Below are 27,646 nucleotides of genomic sequence, written 5' to 3'. Positions count from 1 at the left end.
TGGGCCAAACGTTTCGGGTAGCCTTCCACAAGCTTCCCACAATAAGTTGGGTGAATTTTGGCCCATTCCTCCTGACAGAGTTGGTGTAACTTAGTCAGGTTTGTAGGACTCCTTGCTCGCACACGCTTTTTCAGTTCTACCGACAAATTTTCTATCGGATTGAGGTCAGGGCTTTGTGATGGCCACTCCAATACCTTGACTTTGTAGTCCTTAAGCCATTTTGCCACAACTTTGGAAGTATGCTTGGGGTCATTGTCCATTTGGAAGACCCATTTGCGACCAAGCTTTAACTTCTTGACTGATGTCTTGAGATGTTGCTTCAATATATCTACATAATTTTCCTCCCTCATGATGCCATCTATTTTGTGAAGTGCACCAGTCCCTCCTGCAGCAAAGCACCCCCACAACATGATGCTGCCCCCCGTGCTTCACGTTTGGGATGGTGTTCTTCGGGTTGCAAGCCTCCCCCTTTTTCCTCCAAACATATTGATGGTCATTACGGACAAACAGTTCTATTTTTGTTTCATCAGACCAGAGGACATTTCTCCAAAAAGTACAATCTTTGTTCCCATGTGCAGTTGCAAACCGTAGTCTGTTTTTATGGCGGTTTTGGAGCAGTGGCTTCTTGCTTGCTGAGCGGCCTTTCAGGTTATGTCGATATAGGACTCGTTTTACTGTGGATATAGATACGTTTGTACCCGTTTCCTCCAGCATATTCACAAGGTCATTTGCTGTTGTTCTGGGATTGATTTGCACTTTTCACACCAAAGTACGTTCATCTCTAGGAGACAGAACGTGTCTCCTTCCTGAGCGGTATCACGGCTGCGTGGTCCCATGGTGTTTATACTTGCGTACTATTGTTTGTATAGATGAACGTGATACCTTCAGGCGTTTGGAAATTGCTCCCAAGGATGAACCAGACTTGAGGAGGTCTACAATTGTTTTTCTGAGGTCTTGGCTGATTTCTTTGGATTTTCCCATGATGTCAAGCAAAGAGGCACTGAGTTTGAAGGTAGGCCTTGAAATATATCACAGGTGCACCTCCAATTGACTCAAATTATGCTAATTAGCCTATCAGAAGCTTCTAAAGCCATGACATCATTTTCTGGAATTTTCCAAGCTGTTTAAAAGCACAGTCAACTTAGTGTATGTAAACTTCTGACCCACTGGAATTGTGATACAGTGAATTATAAGTGAAATAATCTGTCTGTAAACAATTGTTGGAAAAATTATGTGTGTCATGCACAAAGTAGAGGTGCATACCGACTTGCCAAAACTATAGTTTGTTGACATGAAATTTGTGGAATGGTTGAAAAACAAGTTTTAATGACTCCAACCTAAGTGTATGTAAACTTCCGACTTCAACCGTTTGTAAATAAGGTATTTCTGTTTTCTGAAAACCATTTTTCACTTTGTCATTATTAGGTATTGTGTGTAGATAGCTGAGGATTTGTTTTATATTTAATCAATTTTAGAATTAGGCTGTAACGAAAAAGTCAAGAGGTCTGAATACTTGTGACGTTTGTAAAATGTTTTTAGTTTTTTCTTTTTGTATTATTTCGTTATTTTTCTCAAACTTGTGTTTGGTTTGTATTTGCATTTTTTATGTATAATCCAACTGACATTTATATTTGTACAATTTGAAAAGTTTAATAATAAAAAATATATTTACAAATAATCACTTGCTGAATGCTGGATGTAACTGAGCTGGATACTGATTGTAACTGTGAGCTGAGCTGGATGCTGGATGTAATTCTGAGCTGGATGCTGGATGTAACTCAGCTGAGCTTATGCACTCCCCAAGACATCCAGGTAACTCATCCATCCGTCCAGCTCATTCCAATTCCGCATCCAGTTCAACATTCACTCGAGTGCTCACACTGGCAGCACATCCAGGTGAGACTTTACAGTCCGTCCGCATCTTCCTGAATGTTACAGCTGCCTCTGCTGATGATTTTGCATTCATGAGAGAAATTCTTCTGATTTTAATTAAAGAGTATTTGACACTGATATGCACCCAAACAAAATCCCAAAGTTCAAACTAAATTGGTGCATTAGAAATTGTATAATATGGCATCCAATATTTTGCAGGACAATAATATCATTGCAAGCAAGGATCCGTTCATGTAATATAATTTTATGAATATGTAATGGTGAAAAAAAAATTGAAACGTATGAGCCATAAAACCTAGCGGTCAAACACGGAAATGGTTCCCATGATCTTTCCACCATTCATTTTACACAATGTGAATTTTACAAACACTTCAAATTAAGTATGTGTTTCGTGTAGGCTTACCTTGGCGTGATGTTTTGATAACAGTGTAATTCTCTCTCGGACAAGGTGAGTTTCATCAATATATTTGCTTCAATTTAGTATAAAAAATGTAAAATATTAATTAGCAACAGAGAAGACCTCAGCAAGACTACAAATGTATGCAGGAAGCTCCTGCATGTCATCTCTAGCCGACACTGTCAGCTACCATTCACTAGCACGATCAGAGACTTGTGCCCAATACATGATGAATCCATATGCTGTATTGAAATGAATTGAATAAAGTGTTGAACTTCTTCTGTCCCCTTTGTCTTAGCTAGCCACTGACTAAACTTTAGCTAGCAGACCAGCAGATCAAAAACGTATTATGTATTACTTAGATAATTACTAGATAATTGTTTGTACAGTATGTCGACTTTGGTGTCTATTTCAGACCTTATGGCATTTTTCAAGGATGCGCATTAGAGCATTAAAAGGGGAAAATACCACTATAAGTCTGGCCATGTGTCACACCCTGATCTGTTTCACCTGTCTTTGTGCTTTTCTCCTGCCCCCTCAGGTGTCGCCCATCTTCCCCATTATCCCCAGTGTATTTATACCTGTGTTCTCTGTAGGCTGTTGCCAGGTCGTTTTGTATTGTCAAGCCTACTAGCGTTTTTCCCATGCTCCTGTCTTTCTCTAGTTCCTGTTTTCTAGTTTTCCCGGTTTTGACCATTCTGCCTGCCCTGAGCCTGCCTGCTGTTCTGTACCTTGTCACACCATCCTGGATTACTGACCTCTGCCTGCCCTGACCCTGAGCCTGCCTGCCGTTTTGTACCTTTCGGACTCTGCTCTTATTGCTGACCTCTGCCTGCCCTTGGCCTGTTGTTTGCCTGCCCCCGTTTTTGTAATAAACTTTTATTACTTTGAAACTGTCTGCATCTGGGTCTGGCCATGACGGACCCAGCAGACTCGTACCAGCTGCGCAATGCCGTCTCCTCCCAAGGAGCCACCATTGGAAGGCATGAGGAGTTGCTTCGTAGTCTGTCTGACAGCCTACCACGATGGTAACCTCCCAGCATCCCAGCCACCCCCGGTTTCCTGAGAACTCTGCTTACCTCGCCCAGAATGCTTCGCTGGAGAGTCGGGAACCTGTCCGGCGTTTCTCTCATCATCAAACTGCAGCCCTCCTCCTTCCCTTCGGATCGCTCAAAGATACCGTACCTCATCACGCTGATGTCCGGGAGGGCTCTCGCCTGGGCTACGGCTGTATGCTTCAGTCTGGAGGAGTTTGTGGTGGAGGTGAAGAAGGTTTTCGATTCTCCATTGTCCGGGAGAGAGGCTGCCCGGAAGTTACTCCAGCTTTGGCAAGACTCCCACAGTGTGGCAGACTATGCGGGGGATTTCTGCATGCTAGCAACTTAGAGTGCCTGGAACCTGGAATCACTGTTCGACACGTTCCTGCACGGATTATCGGAGGAAGTTTAGGACGAGCAAGCAGCCCGAGAACTACCAACGGATCTCTACTCGCTCATTGCCTTGACCATCCGGATCGATGGGAGGCTACGGTAACGTAGGAAAGAGGAGGTCACTCGCCCTCCCAAGGATTCCACCTCGCTTCCGAGGTATCCCGGAAGACCCCGACGTCATCCATGGCCGAGAGGACCCGAGGCTACCCGAGTTCCCCGAGAGTGTCTGAAGTCTGCCAATTCACCTCTTCCCGAGCCGATGCAACTAGGCAGAGCTAGGCTGTCCCCGGCCAAATGCCTACACCGGCTTCACACGAAGAGTTGCCTGTATTACAGGACTACTGGTCATTATGTGTCCTCCTGTCCACTAAAAGACCAGGCTCACTAGTAGGGGCGAGTACTCTGGTGGGCATAAGGAGAACTTTTCCTCTCCCCTTACTCGCACCCCTTTCCATGCCATGTTGCTGTGGGGTAACCAGTTGAATTCTCTCTGCGTACTCATCGACTCTGGGGCAGATGGGAGTTTTATGGACGCTACCATAGTGTCCGAGCTGGGCATCCCCAATGAGCCCCTCTCCATTCCCATGCATCTTAGAGCACTGGACGGGCGCTCTATATGGCGGGTCACCCACAATACCACTCCCATCAACCTACAAGTGTCAGGGAAACATAGCGAGGCAATCCAATTCATGCTAATTAAGTCTCTTCAGGTTCCCGTGGTTTTGGGATCATCTTGGCTCCAGCGACAGAATCCCCTCATTGACTGGACTGCTGGAGCCATCATGGGCTGGAGCCTCTTCTGCCACACCCATTGCTTGAAGTCAGCGCAGCCTGCCCCGGGAAGTCTTCCCGTGGGCTCGGAAGTTGCCCCGGACCTCTCTGTCATTCCCGCGGAGTACCACGATATCCAGGAGGCTATGGAGAACTACATCGAGGACTCCATAGCTGCAGGGTGTATCCGTCCTTCTGCTTCCCCCGCCGGCACAGGGTTCTACTTTGTGGAGAAGTAGGACAAAACCCTGCACCCGTGCATCGACTACCGGGGCCTCAAAGACATCACAGTGAATAACCGCTACCCGCTACCACTCATCACCTCGGCCTTCGAGCCGCTCCAGGGGGCCACCGTTTTCTCCAAGTTGACCTGCGGAACGCCTACCATCTGGTGCGGATTCAGGGAAGGGACGAGTGGAAGACTGCCTTCAACATGGCCAGCAGTCACTACGAATATCTGGTCATGCCATTCGGCCTTACCAATGCCCCAGCTGTGTTCCAGGCCCTGGTTAATGACGTTCTTCGCGACATGTTGAACCAGTTTGTCTTCGTCTACCTCGACGACATCCTCGTTTTCTCCCACTCAGCCCAAGAACACGTGCTCCACGTCCGACAGGTCTTCCAGCGACTCCTGGAGAACCAGCTTTTTGTAATAGAGGAGAAATGTGAATTCCATCGCTCTACCATCCCTGTCCTTTGTTACATCATCACTGCGGGGAATGTACAGATAGATCCCGGGAAGGTGAGAGCGGTGGTGGATTGGCACCAGCCTACGTCCAGAGTGCAGCGTGTAACGTTTCCTGAAATTTTGCCAACTTTTATCGCCACTTTATCCGGGGCTGCAGCACCCTGGCTTCCCCGCTGTCTGCACTCACCTCTCCCAAGGTTCCGTTCACGTGATCCCCAGCTGCTGACCGGGCGTTACGGGACCTCAAGCACTGCTTCACCACAGCTCCCATATTGGTTCCTCCTGACCCGTCCTGTCAGTTCGTGGTGGAGGCCGATGCTTCGGATGTCGGAGTGGGGGCTGTCCTGTCCCAGCGTTCTGCCCTGGACTTCAAGTTACACCCCTGTGCCTTCGTCTCCCACCACCTCAACGCCACGAAGAGGAATTATGATGTGGGGAATCGTGAGTTTCTCGCAGTGAAGATGGCGTTGGAAGGGTGGTCACACTGGTTGGAGGGGGCGAAACATCCGTTCATTGTGTGGACTGATCACAAGAACCTGGACAATCTCCACACCGCCAAGCGTCTCAATTCCAGGCAAGCTAGGTGGGCCCTGCTTGTTACCTGGTTTAACTTCTCCCTCTCCTACCAACAGGGATCCAAGAATATCAAGCCGGATGCGTTGCCATGCCACTGTAGCCCCGCGGCTACAACCTCGGACCCCGAAACCATCCTTCCCACCTCGTGCCTGGCGACGTTACTCAGCTGGGGAATAGAGAAGCAGGTCCGTGAGGCGCAACGTTCCCAGCCAAACCCCGGGGGGGCACAGATAACCGGATGTTAGATCCTGATGCTGTACGCCCCTTGCTCCTGGAGTGGGACCTATCCTCCAGGCCACCCGGGCTCTCATCGGACCCTGGCCTTTGTGCGGCAACGCTTTTGGTGGCCTACCATGGTTCCGGACGTCTCCGCGTTCATCGCTGCCTGCACGATGTGTGCGCAGAACAAGACTCCTTGGCAAGCTCCAGCTGGTCTCATTCAACCATTGCCTGTCCCTCACCGTCCCTGGTCTCACATATCCCTGGACTTCTTCACAGGTCTCCCACCGTCTGATGGCAACACCGCCATCCTGACAGTAGAGGACCTGTTTTCCAAAGCCTCCCATTTCATTCCTCTCCCCAAGCTACCCTCTGCCAAAGAGACGGCCCAGCTCATGGTGCAGCACGTCTTCCGGATCCATGGACTCCCGGTGGATATGGTCTCCGACCAGGGTCCTCAGTTCTTGTCCCGGTTCTGGAAGGCGTTCTGCACACTCATTGGGTTGTCGGCCAGCCTATCCTCCGGGTTCCACCCTCAGTCCAACGGCCAGTCAGAGCAAGCCAATCAAGACCTGGAGACCAGTCTTCGCTGCCTTGTCTCCGCCAACCCCACCACCTGGAGCCAGCAACTCGGTTGAATACGCCGCTACACCCTCCCCTGCTCGGCCCGGAGCAAGAGGAAGACGCCGTCATACCCTCGGGCCAGATGTTTGTCCGCCGCTGTCGCCGTACCTGGAAGAGAGCCCAGTCGGCTCTTCTCAAGACTACCTCTAGGTATTGGCGACAAGCGGACTGACACCGGACTCCGGCTCCCCGGTGTCGTCTCGGGCAGAGGGTATGGCTGTCTACTTGAGATCTGCCCCTCCGGGTGGAGTCCTGCAAACCCCCCCCCCCTGTTTTACTGGCCCTTTCCCCATCTCCACGATGATTTGCCCCCTCTGCTGTTCGTCTTCTGTTGCCCCGTACCCTCCGTATACATCCAACTTTTCATGTGTCTAGGATTAAACCTATGTCTCACAACCCTTTGTCTCCTGTTTATGACTCTGATCTGGATTGTTGACCTCTGCCTGCCCTTGACCTGTCGTTTGCCTGCCCCCCTGTTTTTGTTATAAACTTTTGTTACTTCGAAACTGTCTGCATCTGGGTCTTCTCCTGAGCCTTGATATGTGGAGAAGTGCAGCTATAGTGAGGGGCAACTTATTGGTTTAGTCAGGGCCAATATGTAAGATAAAGTTTATCCTGTGTCGGAGTGTAGCTATCAAGTTAAGTTGGAGAATCTTAGCAATACAATGTGTTCTATACAGCTGTCAACATTCTACAAAGAAATAGACACTTAATAATTTATATAATCATTAACCAGATTACCCCAGATACCAGACTTAGATGAATGATAACAGTTCCAGAATGTTGTCAATTCAAAGTTGAAAAGAAGGGGAAAAAACGGCACCGGTCCTCGTGAAAATTACAGTATATTAAATATTCTACAGCTATAATGTCATCATTCAAATCAAACTTTATTTATACAGCACATTTCTTACAACAAATGTATTTCAAGGTGTTCAAATTCATGTATTGAAAGGCATGTGGCACTTAACATCTTCCCTCCTGGCAGGTCTCTATAGGTGACCAGGTGATTCTCTCTATGCCTCCGTGGAACTCATACAGGTAGCCATGCAGCCTATTTTGGCGGGTCACAATATCGGCCGTACGGATGTGGAATGCGAGTGGAGAAAGCCAGCCGTGCGCAACCAGGTGCAGTCAGTGGATGACCTGTATCTGGCCGAAGACTACAACCCTCTGTCCTGAGAGCCCACAGAGGAGGATCTTCAGTAGCTAAGGAACCGTCTCTGGGGCAGGTTCAGTGGAAAGGCATGTCTCCTTGAACCTGAGCCAGAACAACTGCTACCCTCCCTGTCATCCCTGTCTGTACTGGAAATTGTTTTTATAAAAAAACAAAGGCACCTTGGGCAAGCCGGCATCCTGGTTGGCATGGCGCTGGTGGTGGAGCAGCCGAAAGCTATATGGCAGGCAACAGTTCGACAGTGCACCAACTCCAACTGACACACCATGAGAAGATGGAGGTTGACAGCCAGCAATTATGGAGCAGTGGTTAGGGCCAAGCGTGTTACTCCATCACTGCTAAAAAGGGTCCTCAGATCACAGTCGTTGGATGGGTGTCTGTAAAGTGGGGTACAGGTAACAAAGAGGAGGGCATCAACGCATTTAAAATGGCTACAGGGATGGATGTGCAGGAGTCAGGGCTTTGGTTCACGGGGTCTGGGATTCTGGGTGGGCACCACAGCTGTGTTGGAGGTCAAGTGTCCCTATGGTGCAAGGGACCTTACCATTGAAGAGAAGGTGAAGTCGAAGGATTCCTATATCAAGGAAGGAGGGTCTTACCGCTTCTGTGAAGACCATCCTTACTGGCACCAGGTCCAAGGTCAACTCCACATCACTGGAAGGGACATCTGCTTTTTCGTTGTGTGAACCACCAAAGCCTCCATCACCATCCCCATCCAGCGTGACAACCTCTGACAGACTCCTATTGCTCTGCTTTTCAGCAACTGTTTTCAGGGAAGCCAATGGTCCAAAATGATTCCACATAGTTCATACAGACACACTAGGCTCCCAGAATAGGTTATTGTCACACCCTGATTTGTTTCAGTTGTCTTTGTGCTTGTCTCCACTAACCTCCAGGTGTCACCCATCTTCCCCATTATCCCCTATGTATTTATCACCGTGTTCTCTGTTTGTCTGTTGCCAGTTCATTTTGTTTCGTGAAACCAACCAGTGTTTGTTCCCCTGCTCCTGTTTGTTCTTGCTCCTGTTTTCTAGTCCTTCACGGTTTTGACCATTCTGCCTGCCCTGACCATGAGCCTGACTGCCGTTCTATACCTTGCCCCACCTAACTGGACTATTGACCCCTGCCTGCCCCTGAGACTGCCTGCCGTTCTGGACCTTTTGCACCCTCTCTGGATTACTGACCTCTGCCTGCCTTTGACCTGTTGTTTGCCTGCCCCTGTACTAGAAATAAACTTTTGTTTCTTCGACACTGTCTGCATCTGGCTCATACCTGAAACCTGATAGTTATATTACATACAAGTTTTGTTCAAAGCAGCCAACTAAAGTAATGTAGTTAATTTGATCATGAGCACAGTGGGAATTTATATCTGTGATGTTCAAATAATTTCTTACTCCCTGTGTCTTACTAGCTGAAGGCCCCAGTCATCCCTACCTATACCTGACATTGTTGAAAAACAAGTGAACAATGAATAAAGATCATACACAAACAATAGGCTCCTAGAATAGGTTATATTACATTCTAGCGTTGCTCAAAGCAGCCAACTAAAGTAATGTAGTTAACGTAAGTTCAATCACAAAGGCTGGTCTGAGTGCATCTCCTCACAGTTTCATTCAGTAGTACGACACAATTCATATTGCATTTTATCATGGGCACAGTGGGAATTTATAGTTGTGATGTTTAAATTATGTCTTACCCCCAGAGTTAGAGAGAGTGAGAGAGTACATCACTTCCAGCAGATCTCCTTGCTGAGGATGGCGTTGATCATGCACTGCTTCTCGTGTGGTGAGCTTGGTGTTCCGCATGTCACTCCTCATGTCTAAAACATGGGGAAAAGGGGACATGAAGTCAAAATGTGGATGCATTTATGAATTCTATGTTTTACACAATATTGTATCATATTTGATGAGTTACTGACCTGTCCGTTCACAGGCTCGATCTGTTGTAGTCTCTACAACTTGACACTTGCACTCGGATCACACTGGCAAAGGATGTCCGTGCACCAGATGGCACAAGGGATGCACTCCTTTTGGACTGGAAAACAAAGAGACATTTAGTCAGTGGTGGGTCTTTCTCATTGCCCTATCAACATCTTTATCTGGACAGAAAATGCATTGTTTATCATAACACAAACCCACCTTGGACAATGTGACAAGTGGTCCCTCAACACCCAATCCTCATGCCTCATTGTTTGTTCTTTTTTCCCAATCAACAGTCTGGATCTTTCTCTTCTGCCATGGAGGATGAGCTACCTTTTCTGGTAAATACAGGGCCATTTCTCTTTCCCACCAGAAAATGACAGATACAGACCTGATTGTTGCCACTGGGTTTCCGGTCCACCAATCTGAAAGAAAGAAAAAAGTTAATCAACTTAGCTAGCTAGTAAAAGTAATAAAATGGTAAAATCTATATTAAAATTCCATAACCCACAGACCTACACTTGACTATAGTAACTGTAAAATGGACTGGGCTTTCATCTATCTGCACATCTAAAATCCTACAATGAGAATGGGACATTTCTGCTGGGATGGAGGAATTATCTGGAATGCTCAATTAGATGATCAGGACAGTCTAGGATACTATTTGCCCGAAGAAGTTTAGTATTGTGATGAGCTATACAACTGTACTTCTGATTCTAATTCTCAAGAGGGCAGTTAAAACCCTCAGCTGTGATGTCACTGAGGAGGACAAACAGTGATAGGGGGATCATCTGAAAGGGACTGACATGCAGGGATGGAACATAAGGATTTTGGGCAGTGGCCAGCAGACCACAATTTTCTACTAGCCCGGGTAACATTCAGGTCCTAAATCTGTGGCATGCGATGTTTGTAAAGTTTGGCACATTTTCTACTAGCCATTTCACTGTTGTGTCAGGCTAGTTTGGCACATTGTCTACTAGCCCAGTCTGAAAAGTACTATCCTCGGGCTAGTTTAATTTCCATCCCTGTTGACATGTATAAGTGACTTCACAGGTCATTTGATTAGTCGTCTACAACAGATGCACTCGTGGAACAAAACCGTTTTGTGTTTTGTATGGGAAAACATTGAGTCCACAAGTCCTTTGTTAGCCAGCTAGTTAACGTTAGATCGCCGTTCATGTAGTCACACTTTTCCATGTGGTGACATGTTAATTAATGTTAAATAATGTTAGCTAGTTATCGCTAATCACTAACGTTAGGCACATTCACTAATTCAGAAGAATGGCGCCGGAGTAGATAGCTGCCGTTTTACGGGCTCTTAACAACTGGGCTATTTTATGTGTTTTTTTCACACTGTTTGTAACTTATTTTGTACATAATGTTGATGCTACCATCTCTTATGACCGAAAAAAGCTTCAGGATATCAGAACAGCGATTACTCACCTCGAACTGGATGAAGATCTTTTCTTTAATGAGTCCAACGCAAAGGATATAGGTAATGTTGCACCCAGACAAGGCCCAAATCCCTGTCATTCACATATAGAAAATAACTAAATACAGGGGGCGGAGATCCGGGTGCCTTGTGAGAATTCGTCGGCGAGTAGGTAATCCACCTCCACCATCCGTTCTATTAGCCAACGTGCAGTCACTGGAGAATAAACTGGATGAGCTCCGTTCGAGACCATCCTACCAACGGGACATTAAAATCATGGCTGAACAACGACACGGATAATATACAGTTGGCTAGGTTTTCCGTGCATCGGCAGGACAGAACAGCTACATCTGTTAACTTTTACTTGGTACTCATCCCGGATCCGGGAGCACCCTCATCAGTAAAAAAGCTGACTAGCATAGCCTAGCATAGCGCCACAAGTAAATACTAGCATCTAAATATCATGAAATCACAAGTCCAAGACACCAGATGAAAGATACACATCTTGTGAATCCAGCCATCATTTCTGATTTTTAAAATGTTTTACAGGGAAGACACAATATGTATTTCTATTAGCTAACCACGATAGCAAAAGACACAACTTTTTTTTCCCACCATTTTTTTACTGCATAGGTAGCTATCACAAATTCGACCAAATAAAAATATAAATAGTCACTAACCAAGAAACAACTTCATCAGATGACAGTCTGATAACATATTTATTGTATAGCATATGTTTTGTTCGAAAAATTTGCATATTTCAGGTATAAATCATAGTTTTACATTGCAGCCACCATCACAACTCTCACCAAAGCAACTAGAATAACTACAGAGACCAACGTGAATTACCAAAATACTCATCATAAAACATTTATGAAAAATACACAGCATACAGCAAATGAAAGACAAAGATATTGTGAATCCAGACAATATTTCAGATTTGTAAGTGTTTTACAGCGAAAACACAATTTAGCATTATATTAGCTTACTACAATAGCCAACCACACAGCAGCATTGATTCATGCACGTTAGCAATAGCGAATAAACCAGCAAAAKATATWAMAWWWTTCACTAACCTTCTCAAAACTTCATCAGATGACAGTCCTWTAACATCATATTACACAATACATATATTGTTTGTTCGAAAATGTGCATATTTAGGGGCACAAATCGTGGTTATACAATGAGAATAGTAGCCAAGCTGCAAACAAAATGTCGGGAGAAATCTTGGGAGAGGCACCTAATCTAATCAATAACTAATCATAAACTTGACAAAAAAATACAGGTTGGACAGCAAATGAAAGATACATTAGTTCTTAATGCAACCGCTGTGTTAGATTTTTTTAAATTAACGTTACTACGACATACAGCGTGCGTTAAAGCGAGACCGCACCAAAATTAATGGCGGAATAGTAGTTTAACATTTTTCAACAGAACAACGAATTAACATCGTAAATAGTTCTTACTATTTGATGAGCTTCCATCAGAATCTTGTGCAAGTTGTCCTTTGTCCAGAAGAATCGTTGCTCGGTTGTAGATTGTCGTCTTCAACTTTGGAATTAGCAGCAAACATTAGCCATGTGACGAAGACGTGTCCAACTCACTATAACGCAGCACAAATGAAATACCGAAAATAGCAATATACTGATATAAACTGATATAACTCGGTTTAAAATAACTACATTATGATGTTTTTAACACCTATATCGAATAAAATCAGAGATATCTAAAGCCTATAACGAGAGCTTTTCAGAATGCAATCCTGAGGTCTGTCATGCGTCATGGCGAACGTTGAAAAGACTGCACACCCGGTTCCAAGAGCTTTTATACGGCCTCAGAACTACCCAGAGACCCCATTCCAATTCTCACTGCTTACTGACATCTAGGGGAAGGCGTATGCAGTGCATGTCGACCCATAGATTACATGCAAATTTATAAACTGACCCTGGAACAGAGCCCCCGATTTGAGATTTTTCAGTTCCTGACAGGAAGTTTGCTGCAAAATGAGTTCTGTTTTACTCACAGATATAATTCAAACGGTTTTAGAAACTAGAGAGTGTTTTCTATCCAATAGTAATAATAATMTGCATATTGTACGAGCAAGAATTGAGTACGAGGCAGTTTAATTTGGGAACTAATTTTTACAAAGTCGAAATGGCTCCCCCCTATTGAGAAAAGGGGACGGTAGCGTCCCACTTGGCCAAAAGCCAGAAAAAATGTAGCGCGCCAAATTCAAATATATTACAATAAAAATCAATCTTTCATGAAATCACACATGAAAGACACCAAATTAAAGCTACACATGTTGTGAATCCAGCCAACGGGTCTGATTTCAAAAAGGATTTACGGGGAAAGCACACCAAACGATTATGTTAACTCAGTACATAGTCACAGACAAACACAGCCATTTTCCAAGCAAAAGATAGTAGTCACAAAAAGCAGAAATAGAGATAAAATGAATCACTAACCTTTGATGATCTTCATCAGATGACACTCATAGGACATCATGTTACACAATACATTTATGCTTTGTTCGATAATGTGCATATTTATATCCACAAATCTCGGTTTACATTGGCGCCATGTTCAGAAATGCCTCCAAAATATCCGGAGAAATTGCAAATAACAAAAATACTCATCATAAACTTTGATGAAAGACACATGTTTTACATATAATTAAAGATACACTTGTTCTTAATGCAACCGCTGTGTGTCAGATTTCAAAAACACTTTACGTAAAAAGCACACCATGCAATAATCTGAGACGGCTCTCAGATTTAACAACATTTCTCCGCCATGTTGGAGTCAACAGAAATACGAAATTACATCATAAATATTCCCTTACCTTTGATCATCTCAATCGGAATGCACTCCAAGGAATCCTAGTTCCACAATAAATCGTTATTTTGTTCGATAATGTCCATTACTTATGTCTAAGTAGCTACTTTTGCTAGCATGTGTAGTACACGTGTTCAAATGCTCACGCAGATGCAGGCAAACGTCGGCAAAAACTTCAAAAGCTATATTACAAGTCGAATAAACTGGTCAAAGTAAATAGAGGATCAATCTTCAGGATGTTGTAATCATATATAGCCAATAACGCTCCAACCGGAGCATTCCTTTATGTCTGTAGAAGTTATGGAACGCAAGCGATATCATGAGGAAAGCGCGTGACCAGGAACTGGCAATCTGCCAGACCACTGACTCATTCCCCTCTCATCCGGTCCCACAACACAGTATAAACTTCATTCAACGTTCTACCGACTGTTGACATCTAGTGGAACAAACAGATCCATATATTACAGGGAATTGAATAGGCGATGAGTTTAACATCGACCAGCCTCAGAATTCTCACTTCCTGTTTTGGATTGTTTCTCAGGTTTTTGCCTGCCATATGAGTTCTGTTACACTCACAGACATCATTCAAACAGTTTTAGAAACGTCAGAGTGTTTTCTATCCAATAGTAATAATAATATGCATATACAGTGGGGAGAACAAGTATTTGATACACTGCCGATTTGCAGGTTTTCCTACTTACAAAGCATGTAGAGGTCTGTATTTTTATCATAGGTACACTTCAACTATGAGAGACGGAATCTAAAACAAAAATCCAGAAAACACATTGTATGATTTAAGTAATTAATTTGCATTTATTTGCATGACATAAGTATTTGATACATCAGAAAAGCAGAACTTAAAAATTGGTACAAACCTTTGTTTGCAATTACAGAGATCATACGTTTCCTGTAGTTCTTGACTAGGTTGCACACACTGCAGCAGGGATTTTTGGCCCACTCCTCCCTACAGATCTTCTCCAGATCCTTCAGGTTTCGGGGCTGTCGCTGGGCAATACGGAGTTTCAGCTCCCTCCAAAGATTTTCTATTGGGTTCAGGTCTGGAGACTGGCTAGGCCACTCAGGACCTTGAGAGCTTCTTACGGAGCCACTCCTTAGTTGCCATGGCTGTGTGCTTTGTGTCGTTTTCATGCTGGAAGACCCAGCCACGACCCATCTTCAATGCTCTTACTGAGGGAAGGAGGTTGTTGGCCAAGATCTCGCGATACATGGCCCCATCCATCCCTCCCTCAAACGGTCAGTCGTCCTGTCCCCTTTGCAGAAAAGCATCCCCAAAGAATGATGTTTCCACCTCCATGCTTCACGGTTGGGATGGTGTTCTTGGGTTGTACTCATACTTCTTCTTCCTCCAAACACGGCGAGTGGAGTTAGACCCAAAAGCTCTATTTTTGTCTCATCAGACCACATGACCTTCTCCCATTCCTCCTCTGGATCATCCAGATGGTCATTGGCAAACTTCAGACAGGCCTGACATGCACTGGCTTAAGCAGGGGACCTGCGTGCGCTGCAGGATTTTAATCCATGACGGCGTAGTGCGTTACAAATGGTTTTCTTTGAGACTGTGGTCCCAGCTCTCTTTCAGGTCATTGACCAGGTCCTGCCGTGTAGTTCTGGGCTGATCCCTCACCTTCCTCATGATCATTGATGCCCCACGAGGTGAAATCTTGCATGGAGCCCCAGACCGAGGGTGATTGACCGTCATCTTGAACTTCTTCCATTTTCAATAATTGCGCCAACAGTTGTTTCCTTCTCACCAAGCTGCTTGCCTATTGTCCTTAGCCCATCCCAGCCTTGCAGGTCTACAATTTTATCCCTGATGTCCTTACACAGCTCTCTGGTCTTGGCCATTGTGGAGAGGTTGGAATCTGTTTGATTGAGTGTGTGGACAGGTGTCTTTTATACAGGTAACGAGTTCAAAACAGGTGCAGTTAATACAGGTAATGAGTGGAGAACAGGAGGGCTTCTTAAAGAAAAACTAACAGGTCTGTGAGAGCCGGAATTCTTACTGGTTGTAGGTGATCAAATACTATGTCATGCAATAAAATGCAAATTATTATTTAAAAATCATACAATGTGATTTCTGGATTTTTGTTTTAGATTCCGTTTCTTCACAGTTGAAGTTACCTATGATAAAAATTACAGACCTCTACATGCTTTGTAAGTAGGAAAACCTGCAAAATCGGCAGTGTATCAAATACTTGTTCTCCCCACTGTATTAGCATCTGGGACAGAGTAGGAGGCAGTTCACTATGGGCACGCAATTCATCCAAAAGTGAAATGCTGCCCCCTATATCAAAGAAGTTAAGACGAGGGGTGGGGGGGGGGGGGTCTATTTGTCAAAAACAGCTGGTGTGTGATGTATAATATTAACCTTCTAGGACACACGTTCCGCGTAGCGGAACCCCCCCAACATTCCACTGAAAAGGCAGCGCGGGAAATTCAAAAATATTTTTTGAAATATTTAACTTTCACACATTAACAAGTCCAATACAGCAAATGAAAGATAAAACATCTTGTGAATCCAGCCAACATGTTCGATTTTTTTAATGTTTTACAGCGAAAACACAACATATATTTATGTTAGCTCACCACAAATCCAAAAAAGCACAGACATTTTTTCACAGCAAAGATAGCTTTCACAAAACCCACAAAGAGATACAATTAATCACTAACCTTTGAACATCTTCATCAGATGAGTCATATGACATCATGTTACACAATACATTTATGTTTTGTTCGATAATGTGCATATATATATATTAAAAAATCTGGAGTTTACATTGGCGCATTACGTGCAGTAATGGTTTGAATCCAAAACATCCGGTGATTTTGCAGAAATACTCATAATAAACATTGATAAAAGTTGCAAGTGTTATTCACAGAATTAAAGATAAACTTATCCTCTATGCAACCGCTGTGTCAGATTTCAAAATAAACTTTACGGAAAAATAATAATCTGAGAACGGCGCTCAGAGCACAATCCAGCCAAAGAAATAGTTGCCATTTTGGCGTCAACAGAAGCTACAAAAACACTATAAATATGCACTTACCTTCGAATAACTTCATCAGAAGGCACTTCCATGATTCCCAGTTCGAGAATAAATGACTGATTTGTTCCATAAAGTTCCATAAAGCCCATCATTTAGCCACTTGTTGTTAGCATGTTCAGCCCAGTAATCCATTTTCATGACGCACGAGCAATCCCTCCAGACAAAAACTCACAGGTTACAGGTCGTAGAAACAAGTCAAATGATGTATGCAATCCATATTTAGGATGTGTTTAACATTAATCATCAATAAGGATCCAACCGGAGAATTTCATTGTCTGAAGAAAGAGCATTGGAACGAGAGCACTCTCTCTCGTGAGCGCGCAAAATGAGACGCGCTAAATTTCTGAAGACCACTCAGTAAAATAGCTCCTATGAGCCCCTCCTTTATAGTAGACTCATATAACCAAAATCTAAAGACGGTCAAAATCTAAAGACGGTGACATCTAGTGGAAGCCCTAGGAAGTGTTTGCTCATCCATAACTAAAAGGGGTATCATTTGGCACTGTTTTGAAAATCGAGTTCTCACTTCCTGTTTGGATTTCTTCTCAGGTTTTTGTCTGCCATATGAGTTCTGTTATACTTACAGACATAATTCAAACATTTTTAGAAACTTCAGAGTGTTTTCTATACAATAGTAATAATACTATGCATGTATTACCTTCTGGGACAGAGTAGGAGGAAATTCCGTTTGGGCACGCAATTCGTTCAAAGTGGAAATGCTGCCCCCTGTCCCGATGAAGTTAAGGTAGTCTCGAGGTATAGTACCTCATGATAAGCTGTAGACCATACTATCTACCAAGAGAGATTTCATCTATATTTTTCGTAGCCGTCTATTTACCACCACAAACTGATGCTGGCACTAAGACCTTACTCAACAAGCTGTATAAAGATGTAAGCAAACAAGAAAATGCTCATCCAGAAGCGGCGCTCCTAGTGGCCGGGGACTGTGTGGTGCCAGGAAAACAACCTCTCCCTTAACGTGAACAAGACAAAGGAGATGATCGTGGACTACAGGAAAAGGAGTGCCGAAAACGCCCCCATTCACGTCGATGGAGCTGAAGTGGAGCGGGTCGAGATTTTCAAGTTCCTTGGTGTCCACATCACCAACAAACTATCATGGTCCAAACACACCAAGAAAGTCATGAAGATGGCACGACAACGCCTTTTCCCCCTCAGGAGACTGAAAAGATTTGGCATGGGTCCCTAGATGGGTCCCTAGATCCTCAAAAAGTTATACAGCTGCACCATCGAGGGCATCCTGATCGGTTGCATCACCACCTGATATGGCAACTGCTCGGCATCTGACCGTAAGACGCTAACAGGGTTAGGGAGTAACGGATTACATGTTAAATGTAAGGGATTGCCAAAAAAAACGGTAACTGTAATCCATTATGTTACCACAAAAATATTGTAATCAGATTACAGATACTTTGGAAAAACTAGATGATAACTTCAAGGATTACTTTTAAATTCAGAAAGGATGTTTGCGGAAAAAACATCTTTGACACTTTCCTGTTTTCTCAATGACATTCTAATCAGCAAAATGCGCAAGTTTAAGTTTGTTACACCTGAGCGAGTCTGACCACAAGACACACACTATGATGACACACCAAATGTGTTTGATCGATCGCGGGAAAAGCACAGCAATAGGCTTTTGTAGGCTACAGTCCAAGGTATGTCTTCCAATGGTGCGACTGCTGTCGGCATCCAAAGATTATCCAATTTCCATAAACGCTTGGAGGTAAGGATGACAGCAGTGATGTTGTCTACGGCGATACAGATGGTTGAATTCAAGAAGTTTAAGCTGCTTATCAATCATTATTTTTGAAACCAGGGGACAGCCAGTGAAAAATGCGCTCTTGCAACAGCTGCATATTGAGGATCCCAGCCAATGTAATATACGCTGCTAAAAAGAATCTATAGGCCTAATGGACACATGCTCAAACTCGCACACTTTTGATAGACTTAAAGGGGTAACCTGTAGTTGCTAAATGACAGTCCATCATTACTTTAATACATGAAGGTCAGTCAATGTGGAAAAGTTCAAGAACTTTGACAGTTTCTTCAAGTGCAGTCGCAAAAACCATCAAGCGCCATGATGAAACTGGCTCTCATGAGGACCGCCACAGGAAAGGAAGACCCAGAGTTACATCTGCTGCAGATTTTATTATATATTTCACCTTTATTTAACCAGGTAGGCCAGTTGAGAGCAAGTTCTCATTTACAACTGCGACCTGGCCAAGAATAAAGCAAAGCAGTTCGACACATACAACAACACAGAGTTACACATGGAATAAACAAACATACAGTCAATATTTACAGTAGGAAAAAAATCTATATACAGTGTGTGCAAATGAGGTAAGATAAGGTAGGTAAGGCAATAAATAGGCCATGGTGGCAAAGTAATTACAATATACCAATTAAACACTGGAGTGATTAATGTAAAGATGAATGTGCAAGTAGAGATACTGGGGTGCAAAGGAGCAAGATAAATCAATAAATACAGTATGGGGATGAGGTAGTTGGATGGGCTATGTATAGGTGCAGTGATCTGTGAGATGCTCTGACAGCTGGTGCTTAAAGCTAGTGAGGGAGATATGAGTCTCCAGCTTCAGTGATTTTTGCAGTTCGTTCCAGTTATTGGAAGGAACTGGAAGGAAAGGAGGTCAAAGGAGGAATTGGCTTTGGGGGTAACTGGTGAGATATACCTGCTGGAGCGCGTGCTATGGGTGGGTGCTGCTAAGGTGACCAGTGAGTTAAGGAGATAAGGCAGGGCTTTACCTAGCAGAGACAGATGATAAATTCATTAGAATAACTGCACCTCAGATTGCAGCCCAAATAAATGCTTCACAGAGTTCAAGTAACAGACACATCTCAACATCAACTGTTGACAAACAAGGAACAAAGAAACTCCTACTACTGGACACCAATAAGAATAAGAGAGTTGCTTGGGCCAAGAAACACGAGCAATAGACATTAACCCTGTGGAAATCTGTCTGATGAGTCCAAATTTGAGATTTTTGGTTCCAACCGCCATGTCGTTGTGAAACGACGAGTAGGTGAAAGGATGATCTCCGCATGTGTGGTTCCCACCATGAAGCATGGAGGAGGAGGTGGGATTGTGTGATGGTGCTTTGCTGGTGACACTGTCTGTGATTTATTTAGAATTCAAGGCACACTTAACCAGCATGGCTACGGCTGCCACAGCATTCTGCAGCGATACGCCATCCCACCTGGTTTGTGCTTAGTGGGACTATCATTTGTTTTTCAACAGGAAAATGACCCAACACACCTCCAGGCTGTGTAAGTGCTATTTGACCAAGAAGCAGACTGATGGAGTGCTGCATCAGATGACCTGGCCTCCACAATCACCCAACCTCAACCCAATTGAGATGGTTTGGGATGAGTTGGACTGCAGAGTGATGGAAAAGCAGCCAACAAGTGCTCAGCATATGTGGGAACTCCTTCAAAACTGTTGGAAAAGCATTCCAGTAGAAGCTGGCTGAGAGAATGCCAAGAGTGTACAAAGCTGTCATCAAGGCAAAGGGTGGCTACTTTGAAGAATTTCAAATATAAAATATATTTTGATTTGTTTAACACTTTTTTTGGTTACTACATGATATCATATGTGTTATTTCATCGTTTTGATGTCTTCACTATTATGTAGAAATGTAGAAAATAGTCAAAAATAAAGAAAAACCCTTGAATGAGTAGGTTTGTCCAAACTTTTGACTGGTACTCTATATCATTTGATTCTTGAAGAATATAACTTATAACTGTCACACTCCATGAGAACCCAAAATATAAGCTTGTTTTCTCCAATGTTTGTAAACATTGTAAATGTAAACAAACACTGTATACCCTCATAACATGGTTAAAACAATAATTGTGCTATTATGGATGGTCAGACTTTAAATTCATAGCTCTGTCTATTAATCTGAGAGTGGTTACATTTCTCCAGGTCCATCCCTCAGCTTTTTACCAAAACAGAGGTCCAACAATTTTGTTATTTTTTCATCTGTTGATTTTCCCTTTAAACAGCTACATATTATCAAGATATCAAAGTGTCACCAACAAAAAGGTTAACAATAGGCCTATAGCAAATGCAGCATATGACATACATTTTTCACATGTAAATAGCACTTTTTAGCAGCGCTGAAAGCATGCCATTCCATGAGCGCAGCATTTATTTTTCAACTCGAATCAATGAGCCCCAATCAGTCCTCCATGACAACAAAATCATAAACAACAGAGTAGGGCTGGCTAATAAGTCCTTAGTTTTGAGGTCCTGCTCAGGTAAAAACTTTTTGGCTAATCTATACTTCCATATTTCCAAGTCCTATTCTTGAAGATCAAGGGGTATAACATTTATTGAAATGACTGGAACTCTGATAGACTTTGGTTTTTAATGTAAAGATATAATTTAATCATATTATTATATGTAGTAGAAAGCGATGGGTTAGAAGAAGCCTACATAACCAACACAAAAAAAACAATTTAACATCTATATATGGCCAGCTATGTAAACTTTAACATTGATTTATCCTGCAATAGATGTCGTTCAAATGGTAACATACAGTTGAAGTCGGAAGTTTACATACACTTAGGTTGGAGTCATTAAAACTCGTTTTCAACCACTCCACAAATTTCTTGCTATCAAACTATAGTTTTGGCAAGTCGGTTAGGACATCTACTTTGTACATGACACAGGTAATTTTTCCAACAATTGTTTACAGACAGATTATTTCACTTATAACTCACTCTATCACAATTCCAGTGGATCAGAAGTTTACATACACTAAGTTGACTGCTCCTTTAACTTCTTATGGCTGGGGCAGTATTGAGTAGCTTGGATAAATAAGGTGCCCAGAGTAAACTGCCCGCTACTCAGTCCCAAAAGCTAAGATATGCATGTTATTGGTAGATTTTGATAGAAAACACTCTGAAGTTTCTAAAACTGTTTGAATGATGTCTGTGAGTATAACAGAACTCATATGGCAGGCAAAAGCCTGAGAAAAAATCCAACCAGGAAGTGGGAAATCTGAGGTTTGTAGGTTTGCCTATCCAATATACAGTGTCTTTGGGATCATATTGCACTTCCTAAGGCTTCCAATAGATGTCAACAGTCTTTAGAACTTTGTTTGATGCTTCTACTGTGAAGAATGAGGGAAGGAGAGCTATTTGAGTCAGGTGTCTTGCATGAGTTGATCACGCACGCCCCCGTGAGAGCGAACTGCGTTCCATCGCATTTCTGAAGACAAAGGAATTCTCCGGTTGAAATATTATTGAAGATTTATGTTAAAAACATCCTGAAGATTGATTCTATACATCGTTTGACATGTTTCTACGAACTCCAAAACCGCCATTAAAAAGCCAGCACATGGGGACAAAGATTGTACTTTTTGGAGAAATGTCCTCTGGTCTGATGAAACAAAAATAGAACTGTTTGGCCATAATGACCATCGTTATGTTTGGAGGAAAAAGGGGGAGGCTTGCAAGCCGAAGAACACCATCCCAACCGTAAAGCACGGGGGTGGCAGCATCATGTTGTGGGGGTGCTTTGCTGCAGGAGGGACTGGTGCACTTCACAAAATAGATGGCATCATGAGTGAGGAAAATGATGTACGATGACCCCAAGCATACTTCCAAAGTTGTGGCAAAATTGCTTAAGGACAACAACGTCAAGGTATTGGAGTGGCCATCACAAAGCCCTGACCTCAAACCCATAGAAAATTTGTGGGCAGAACTGAAAAAGCGTGTGCGAGCAAGGAGGCCTACAAACCTGACTCAGTTACACCAGCTCTGTCAGGAAGAATGGGCCAAAATTCACCCAACTTATTGTGGGAAGGTTGTGTTAGGCTAACCAAAACGTTTGACTCTAGTTAAACAATTTAAAGGCAATGCTACCAGTTACTAATTGAGTGTATGTAAACTTCTGACCCACTGGGAATGTGATGATAGAAATAAAAGCTGAAATAAATCAGTGTCTCTACTATTATTCTGACATTTCACATTCTTAAAATAAAGTGGTGATCCTAACTGACCTAAGATTGGGAATTTTTACTTTGATTAATTGTCAGGAATTGTGAAAAACTGAGTTTAAATGTATTTGGCTAAGATGTATGTAAACTTCCAAATTCAACTGTACAGTTTTGTCTTCTTCTAATGCTTCTTAAGGGGAAAGTAATCTAAAAGTAACTGAATGTGATCAAATTACGTTACTGAGTTTGGGTAATCCAAAAGTTACGTTACTGATTACAATTTTGGACAGGTAAGTAGTAACTGTAATGGATTACATTTAGAAAGTGACCTACCCAACCCTGGGCGCTACAGAGGGTAGTGCGTACAGCCCAGTACATCACTGGGGCCAAGCTTCCTGCCATCCAGGACCTATATACTCGGCGGTGTCAGAAGAAGGCCCCAAAAAATGTCAAAGACCCCAGTCACCCAAGTCATAGACTGTTCTCTCTGCTACCGCATGACAAGCGGTACCGGAGCGCCAAGTCTAGGTCCAAAAGGCTCCTTAACATCTTCTACCCCCAAGCCATAAGCCATGCTTAATAATTAATCAAATGGCCACCCAGACTATTTGCATTGACCCACCCTTTGTTTTTACACTGCTGCTACTCGCTGTTTATTATCTATGCATAGTCACTTTGCCCCTAACTACATGTACAAACTACCTCGACTAAACTGTACCGCTGCACATTGACTCCCTGTATATAGCCTCATTATTGTTATTTTATTTTTTATTGTTACTTTTTATTTTTCACTTTTTACTTTTGTTTATTTAGTAAATATTTTCTTAACTCTATTTTCTTAAAACTGCATTGTTGGTTAAGGGCTTGTAAGTAAGCATTTCACGGTAAGGTCTACACCTGTTGTATTAGGTGCATGTGACAAATCAGATTTGATTTGATTTAACATGTCACCGCTTATTGGTAAAGTTCCACAACACCACGGTGAGATATCGTGCAACGTTAGCTAGCTAACATTAGCTAATGTAGCTAACTAGCCAACCAAGGTGCCTAACTACCTAGCTCACCAGGCGATATTTAGCTAGCTGTATATCTGCCCTGGTAGGCTAACGTTAGCTAGCATGTCACCAAGTGAAAAAGTATGACTACACAAACTGTGAGCTAACGTTATGTAGCTGGCTAGCTCACAAAGAACTTAATAATAGGTAAATAATAAAAGTTCAAAACAGTCATTATGCTATCCTATGTTGGTTTTCTTTTTACTTGTAAGGAAAGTAAAGTGTGTTGTACACGTAACTACAGTCGGTGGTTATCTAGCTAATTTTCAAAAGCATCTAGCTAACCACAGCTCTTTGACCAAACCAAAATAGCTTGTTAGCAGCTAGCAAACAGGACTTACCTTTTCACACAGCTCCAGCGATGCCTCTCACTCAGAGGATGGAAAACGATCAAATACACGTGTGCTTATCTTAGTAACGTTACTGGTTAATCCTTGCTTCTGATCGACGGAGAGACCTAAGGTTAGCTAGTTAGCTAAAAAGGCCAGGGTAATTAAAAAAATAATAATAATGAAAAAATGCTATGGTAGCTAGCTAGGTAATTTGAAAAATGCTAAAACAAGAATACACACAAGAAATACACAATATCAATTATTTACATGAGAAACTAGAAAGGCTGTAATGTCTACTTGCTAGGTTACCTGTGGTTGAGTTTGCATGGAGAAATGTGGAGGTTCTTTCCAGTGATTACGTCAAAGCTTGCAACAGGATGTGTAGTTCTGTATGATAGCCACATTAGCAGCTAATTAGCATTTTATTTTTTGAAAGTAATTACAGAAGAATATACTGATAAAAGTTACCTTGTACGAGAGAGATTTGCGCGGTTTTCAAAATGTCACGCTGGGATAAGCCTACACCAAAAAACAGACCTTATGAAGTAGTTTGAAATTCCCCTACGGAAAAATGAATGGTGGAAAAACGATTGGAACCATTTTCGGGTTTTACAGCTAGGTTTTATGGGTATTATGGTTGTGGTACTCAATTGACCAAGTTATGTGACAAAAAAATATCAGATTTCTGTGTACAACGCTGTAATCAATCAGACACGATAAGGGAATTTGACAAAATGTGTTATAATAGAAAAGCCTACCCACTGACTTGCTTAGTTAAATAAAGGTTAAATAAAAATGTAATAAAAATAAACTGAAAGCAAGCTTAATAAATTGCCCATAAAGCATTTCATAAAGGAATTATAGGACAATTATTTAATGAATCTGTTATACTGTTTAATGTGTATTTAAAGATGCACTATGCAGAAATTGTTCCTCCGTTTCCTGCTTGCTAATTTCAGTTTATGTGACAAAACAAGCAAGGATAGTGTAGATAATCATTGTACCATCTAAACCGCTGTGAAATATATTTTCCATGACCAAAAATATTGTATTTTCAGCTATTTGAAGCTGGTGTACAAAACCGAAAGTAAGACTCAAAAATGAAACGTAAGAACGGGAAGCATGGAAATAGCTCACATAGAATAGATCTACTGCTTCTTAGTCTTGCTTTCAATGAGAATAACAGATCTATAACTCACTTTTCTATGTGAATTTGATCTGGTCCCAAAAAAGTTCCATATTGCAGCTCTAATATTTTATTTAACTAGGCAAGTCAGTTAAGAACAAATTCGTATTTACAATGACGGCCTAGGAACAGTGGATTAACTGCCTTATTCAGGGGCAGAAGGACAGTTTTTTTTACCTTGTCAGCTTGGGGATTCGATGTAGCAACCTTTCGGTTACTGGCCCAACGCTTTAACCCCTAGGCTACCTGCCTAAATAATAGTTTTATATTATGTTTACCAAGTAACTTCACCACCAACAAGTAATTTTTGGTCAGCTGATTTATGCAGGAGGGATCACTGCAAGTCCCTGACTATTCATTACAAACGTGAGACACTATAAATAGGCCTTTCCTTTGTATGTTAACTACTAACTTTTGAGCAGTACACAACACGCGTCCCTAAACCAACTATGTTCCATCATGGAAAAGGTAATTAGACACAAATCTATCAAAACTGCGCAATGATGAGGAGAATGTGTAAACGACTTTTTCAGGTTTTAGATTCGGTGTTTTGACAATATTTTTTKGGTCTATAATTTCAGATTTGCATTTTGTGGCAATACATTACTGATGAAAAACTGCAGACCTCACAAGATGGATGTCAACAAATCTGAACATTCCTCCATAGTTTACTTCCAATGCGTAATATCAATTTGGTTAATGGTGATTTAAATTAAAGTTATGTGTCTTGGTTAAATTATTATACTTGTTCAGCCCATGGATAACCAACTTGCGCCCAACCTCAGTGGCACTTTACACTTACCTGAAATCGCTGTATGGATGAATAATCCAATTACCGGCCGATTTGACACGCTGTTGTTCCTTTTCAACAGCTTTTTGGCTCCCAAACATACGCAGTGAAAATTTGTTAACTCCAGGCTGAAGCATGGAACTAAATTGCCGCTGCATGTATGTCCGATTGTCATGTGGTTCCCCATCATCTGTCACAATCTGGGATATATCCTCAGATTTAAAACATGAGACAGAATTCATCTTCTGTTGGTTCTGCACAGAGGACGATGCTTTTCTACTTGGGGCATTTGAGAAGGAAACTCGGGGGTCCTTTTTCACAGTGCCAGTAGTTGTTGCCCCGGCCACCTCGGTCCCTTGCCCCTGTGCTAAGGACCCCACTGAGGTAATAGAACCGTCCATGCTGGCGACTCTTGAATTACATCTAGATTGCCTTTTCCCGTAGTCGGGTTCAACTATTCCTCCTGTCTGCTTCTCCTGCCTAAAATATTATGGAGGACAGGCTCCCAGAAATGTTGGGGTCCCTTCTGCAATCTCCGCTTTTGTTGCATATCATACCGGTAATGCCTTCACCTGTCCAATCAGTAGCCAACCCGGTTAGCCCTGTTCCTGTGGCTGAGTCCTGTTCAGCCCTGTAGTCTGAGGCGCCACGGCCAGTAGCATCTCCCTGGCATAACAGAGCACAGTTTGTGGCGCGTGTAGGAACACTAGGTGCGGACTCCTCGCCTTGCATGAGCCACAGCTCATTGTTGTTCGAGTTCATGCAGTTCTTGTTGACGCTGCTCCCCCTCCTGGTGTAAATTTCTTCATCTTCATACTTCTACCGTTCCTATCACCTCCACCACCAACGGAGCCGGTGTTGTGCCGAAAATTTCCCCCCTGGCAGAATCCCCCCCTCCCCACTTCGCGTGGTCTCACACACACTCAATTCTTCATTGCTGCGATTTGCATGCTAGTTGAGATTTCTGATCACGTTAGGCTGCGTTTCATTTGATTTTTTATGTCCGTTTGATCGCGGGGGAGGCACTAGTAATGTCTGCAGTTTTCGGTTTGGCTATTTGATTCAAGTGTATTAGTCTATAAATAAATATCTTTGCCAAAATTCGTCATCTCTCCCATGTCTTATTCGAATAGTAGTTGTTCTGAAATGTTTATTGCTTTTCCCTCCTCTGTTTAATATAACACACATACATTAATTATTCATTTCGATTGCCTATCCTGACGTGAAGTTTGTTCGATAGAAAGTATTTGACTCTAGCCACAAAATTAAG

At 42.8% G+C, this 27,646-nt stretch overlaps 1 pseudogene; it reads right to left on the bottom strand.

The window, feature by feature from the left end:
• The window catches only part of LOC111952709 (potassium/sodium hyperpolarization-activated cyclic nucleotide-gated channel 2-like), a 148,139-nt pseudogene extending 120,954 nt beyond the window's left edge, over positions 1 to 27,185 (bottom strand).
• Between the last annotated feature and the right edge of the window lie 461 nt (positions 27,186 to 27,646).

Source organism: Salvelinus sp. IW2-2015, linkage group LG26 (assembly GCF_002910315.2).
Source record: "Salvelinus sp. IW2-2015 linkage group LG26, ASM291031v2, whole genome shotgun sequence".
Taxonomy (NCBI): Eukaryota; Metazoa; Chordata; class Actinopteri; order Salmoniformes; family Salmonidae; genus Salvelinus; species Salvelinus sp. IW2-2015.
The sequence above is the reverse complement of the archived record's forward strand: the minus strand, read 5'-3'. Positions and strand labels throughout refer to the sequence as shown.